We start from the raw sequence: 6,000 nt of genomic DNA, 5'->3' as shown, positions 1-6,000 counted from the left end.
ACCGCCGGCCCGGTCAATTACTCATATTGACCGGCTTTTTGCCAACATTGGTAGCGATATGCTTAGTCTCACAATACAATACATATCATGTGACAAAATTAAAAAAAAAATTTATGTTCCTTCTCTTGGAAAGTACTTGAAATTTTGTTTTTAAAGTTAAAGAAATTGTATAAAATGATACATTTGTTTAGTTGCTTCTTCAACAGTGATTGTATGGAAGTTTTCATTCAATGTCGATCTCTACTTTCCACTGTATCGTAAAACAGACCTATGATACGATACGCCAGACTATATATATATATAATGTATCGTGATACGGGTGAATTTCGATATGTCGTTAATTACACCCTTAGCCGGACCTCTAGACCTTAATGTATTTATTGTGTGAAGTTGTGCATTTCCGTTTTGCTAAATGAACATGTACTATGATCCATAAGACATAACGTGATGAAAAACAAAAAACTTAAAATATCATAAAAAATGAAGTTTAAAGGTAATATTAAGCATGTTATACTAAGCTTACTTTTTAGAAGTAACACATACCTGGATACCAGCTGTTTAGTTACTCTGGTTGTTGGGAAATTTTTATATTAAATCAGACGATAAAATTAGAACAGTAGGTTTTTATAGTCCCTACAGGTGGAACACCGGAGTGGATTAATAGGAATGATGCCTATTAGAGCGCAATAAGTAGATATGCATGTACTTGACTTATGCTTATAGGTCAAAGGTCAGTGTCACTATTGAAGGTCAAGAAAAATTTGTTTCTGCTGATGGATTATCTAGTGCTACACAAAAATGTTCCCCATGATGAGACAGTGTGTCAATGCTTGATCTATGCTTGTCAGTTTAAAGGTCAAGGTCACTGTTCAAGATCAAGTAAAACTTTGTTTCTGCTACATTAATTGCATCAAAGGACATTTTTAGTACTACACAGAAATGTTCCCCATGATTAGGGCTATATGTCGCGCACATGACCCATTGTTGTCGGCCATAGGTCAAAGTCATTATTGAAAGTCAAGTAAAAAAAATTTTCACCGGTATGGGTCTTATGTTATTGCCACGGCTATACTCGGTCACTTGTTCATACAGACCTGGTGTCTAAGTGTTTTATTTCAGACATTTTTCATCAACTAAATGTTTTGTTTCTTTAAATCTCTTGTTTGATATTATTGCTATATCAGATGCACATATTATCTTCATATTCTGTCGGATGATTTTTCAAAGTTATTATCCCCCGCCGATGAAATCGGGAGGGGGTTATTGAAATGGCGTTGTCCGTCCGTCAGTCCGTCCGCAGCCATTTCTCAGTAACTACTTGGTAGAATTTCATGAAACTTGAAATAAACATGAACCAACATACTGCGATGATGCCCGTCAAGTTTTTTTTTTGATTGGTCAATTTCCCTCAGAGTTATTGCCCTTGATTTAATAAAAAATGTCCGTCTGCAGCCATTTCTCAGTAACTAACAGGTAGAATTTCATCAAATTTGAAATAGACATGAACCAAGATACTGTGCTGATGCCTGTCAAGTTTTTTTTTTGATAGGTCAATTTCCCTCAGAGTTATTGCCCTTGATTTAATGAAAAATGTCCATCTGTAGCCATTTCTCAGTAACTAGCAGGTAGAATTTCATCAAACTTGAAATAGACATGAACCAAGATACTGCGACGATGCCCTTCAAGTTTTTTTTTTCAGTTGGTCAATTTTCCATATAGTTATTGCCCTTTAATTGTTTTAAAATCCACAGATCTGTACATAACAAACCAACCAATTGGAAGAATTTCATTTAAACTTCTTTCATTCTTTTCCATGAACATTTATTATAAACATGTGATGTTGTGTACCTACACTGGTCACCACCCTTTCCTTGGTCACCCCCCTCCCCCTCACACCCCCCCCCCCCCCTACCAATTTTTTTTTTTTTTTTTTTTTTTTTTTCATTTTTTCGTTTTCTATCAGTATTTATAATCAACATGTAAACTGTTGTATCCTCACCCCAGCCCCCACCCCGCACCCAAACAAACCATTCATTTTCTTTTAATTTGATTTTGACTAATGAAATTATTTGCTTCTTGGTAACATTCTTAACTTTTTCCTGGATATATTTTTTTGCCGTTCCTCAACTCTGACCCTTTCGGCGGGGGATTCCAATTCATCGAATTTGCTTGTTGTCCTTTGATTACATAACATAGTATACAAAAGTTCCATTTCCTGGAATTCATCAATCTTTTATCGAAGATTTACTCCGAAGAGGAAATGTGCATATTTCTTGATGTTCCAACTTCCAGCCAGATGATTTTTCACTGACTTATTGACCTTTGGTAATTCAACTTAGTTTACTATAGTACCATTTCTTGTCCAGAGTATTCCTCAGCAACCACTGGCTGGAATTTATAGTAGCTTTATAGGAAGCTTCACTGCCAAGAGGAAATGCGCGTTCGAGTCAGATGATTCACTGAGTTACTGCCCTTTGATAATTCAACTTTAGTACACTATAGTACCATTTTTTTGTCCTGGACTGGAATCATAGAAACTTCATCGGAAGTTGCATATTATCTTCATGTTTTGGTCGAATGATTATCACTGAGTTACTGCCTTTGATTGTTCAACTTTAATGAACTATAGCGCCATTCTAGTCAGGATATTTCTTGGCAACAAAAAGGTGGTGCACATTTTTAGCTCATCTGAGCACAAAGTGCTCAAATGTGAGCTTTTGTGATCGCTCTGTGTCCGTCGTCGTCCGTCTGTCTGTCAGTCGTCCGTTGTCAACAATTTTTACTGTTAACACTCTAGAGGTCACAATTTTGGCCAAATTTAATGAAATTTGGTCAGAATGTTACCCTCAATAAAATCTTGGATGAGTTTGATATTGGGTCATATGGGGTCAAAAACTTGGTCATCAGGTCAAATCTAAGATAAAGCTTGTTAACACTCTAGAGGTCACAATTTTGGTCCAATCTTAGTGAAATTTAGTCAGATGTTACTCTCAATAAAATCTTGGAAGAGTTCAATATTGGGTCATCTTGGGTCAAAAACTAGGTCACTAGGTCAGATCAAAGGAAAGCTTTTTAACACTCTAGAGGTCACAATTTTGGCCCAATCTTAATGAAACTTAGTCAGAAGTTTACCCTCAAAATAATCTTGGACGAGTTCGATATTGGGTCATCTGGGGTCAAAAACTAGGTCACCAGGTCAAATCAAAGGAAAAGCTTGTTAACACTCCAGAGGTCACAATTTTGTTCCAATCTTAATGAAACTTAGTCAAAATGATACCCCCAATAAATTTTGGACGAGTTCAATATTGGGTCATCTGGGGGTCAAAAACCAGGGTCACCAGGTCAAATCAAGGAAAAGCTTGTTAACACTGTAGAGGCCACATGTATGACCATATCTTAATGAAACTTTGTCAGAATGTTGATCTTGATGATCTATTGGTCAAGTTCAAATCTGGGTCAGGTGGGGTCAAAAACTAGGTCATATCAAAGGAAAAGCTTGTTAACACTCTAGATGCCACATTTATGACTGTATTCTTCATGAAACTTAGTCATATTGTTAACTTGATGATCTTTAGGTCTAGTTCGAATCTGTGTCATGTCACTTCAAAAACCAGGTCACCGGGTCAAATCAAAGGAAAAAAATAGTTAACACTTTAGAGACCACATTTATGACCATATCTTAATGAAACTTGGTCAGAATGTTAATCTTGATGATCTTTAGGTCAATAGGTCAGGTGAGCAATACAGGGCCTTCATGGCGTCATGTATCTTCATCTTATGGTGGGCTAATATTCCAGTGAGGTTCTAATATTTTATTAATTCAACATGAGTATTTTTTTAAAGCTATATCTGCCCAGTCAGCGGATTCACTTTTTAGCTCACCAGAGCACGAAGTGCTCAAGGTAAGCTGTTGTGACCAGTCATTGTCCCGGGTGCGTTCGTCATGCGACATTTCATCATCCGTCAACATTTACCTTGTTAACACTCTAGAGGCCACATCTGTCACCCAGTCTTATGAAACTTTGTCAGAAAGTTTGTCTTGAAGATCTCTTGGTCAGGTTCGAAACTGGGTCATGTATGGTCAAAAACTAAGTCAGTAGGCCAGATCAAAGGAAAATCTTGTAAACATCAAGAGTCCACAGTTTAAGTTGGAAATTCATGAGAATTGTTTAAAGTGTTTGTCTTGATGTCCTCTAGGTCAAGTTCAAATCTGGGTCAGGTGGGATCAGAAAACTAGGTCACCCGGTCAAATCAAAGGAAAAGCTTGTTAACACTTAGAGGCCACAGTTGTAACCCAACCTTTATGAATCTTGGTTAGAATGTTTGTATAGATGATCTCTAGTAAAGTTTGAAACTGTGTCAGTTAGGATCAAAAAACAGTTTAGCAGGCCAGATCAAAGGAAAATCTTGTTAACCTCCATAGTTTAAGTTTGAAATCATAAGAATTGGTCAGCATGTTTGTCTTGGTCAAGTTCGAATCTGGGTCATGTGGGTTTAAAAACTAGGTCACCGGTTCAAATCAAAGGAAAAGCTTGTTAAAACTCTAGAGGCCACAGTTGTAACCCAATCATCATGAAACTTTGTCAAAGTGTTTGTCTTGATGATTTATAGGTCAGGTATGAATCTGGGTCATGTGAGGTCAAAAACTAGGTCAGAAGGCCAGATCAACTGTGGTGAGTGATATAGGGCCATCATGGTCCTCTTGTTTCTTTTAATATGCAATAATCTTATTTTGGTGAGCATCCATTGGGTTTACCATTATTTTCTTGTTATTCTATGCCTTTTATTCTCGGTAAAAAAGGAAAAAGACATGAACTCATCTTTTAGACGTATGTAACATTGCATTAAGTTGATATTCATGCGGATACTTTCATCGGTTTATGGCTTTTATCGTTTTGCTAACATGCAGATTAGAAAAAAAAATTGTCTAGTCAAATACGGAATATATAATTGATCCAATACAGTAATATATTGGACAGTCACGTGGTACAAATGTGATTCGCTGAGAAAAATATGTATTCAATGATATGTGTATATTCTAGATGCAAATTTATAATTAAAATTCAAAATCTCACTGTTTTGAGAAAGAGAAATTTTAAAATATAATCTTCCATTATATTTCATGTCTTCTATTTAAGCCCGCCGCATTCAGCACTTTTAGTGCTTTGATTGTGGCTGGAATGAAACTTCAAACAGTCATTTATTTTGACAGCCACTGGTTATAACCCGAGCTCAATAGGGAGAGCGCATATTTATGGATCGTATGGTGTTGACGTAGATCCCCGGGCGACATATGCATGACGATTTGATAGAAGGTCAGAGACCAACAATTAAAAAAAGTACAGAGAACTTAAAGGGAATAAGGTAAATGTATACCTGGGAATAAGGTAATGTTTGTCCATTCTGATTGGTCAGTCATGCAAACAAACCCTAGAATTGAGTTTTCTTTTCAAAAATGATTTTTTGCTGCATTTACAGTATACTATTATGCATGCGAGACTGAGAAACTTAAGCGAAAAAAATCCAATTCTTAAATAGTCTAAAGCCACGATCGATGCAAAACCAATCACCTAGTATCGAGGAGTTTTACGAACATTTCAAATCAATTAACACAAATACGATTGTCGACGAAAATGATTTGGATATTAATATTACCATTTCAGAAGAGTCTAATTTGTATCTAAATTCTCCTATAACAGAGTATGAAATTCATAAGTGTGTTAGAAATCTTAACAATGGTAAAGCGTCAAGTCCAGTGGATAGTATTACTAATGAATACATAAAAAGTTCACAAGATCTTTTCATTCCAGTTTATACGAAATTGTTTAATTGCGTCTTAGATTCAGGTTTTATACCAAGCTCGTGGTTAGAAGGCACTATTATTCCAGTTTTTAAAAATAAGGGTGACTCTAAACTTCCAAGTAACTATAGGCCAATAACAATTTTAAGCTGCTTAGGAAAACTCTTTACCTCTGTTCTGAATCAAAGGTTAACATCTTA

Source organism: Mercenaria mercenaria, chromosome 13 (assembly GCF_021730395.1).
Source record: "Mercenaria mercenaria strain notata chromosome 13, MADL_Memer_1, whole genome shotgun sequence".
NCBI lineage: Eukaryota > Metazoa > Mollusca > Bivalvia > Venerida > Veneridae > Mercenaria > Mercenaria mercenaria.
This window is presented reverse-complemented; position numbering follows the sequence as displayed.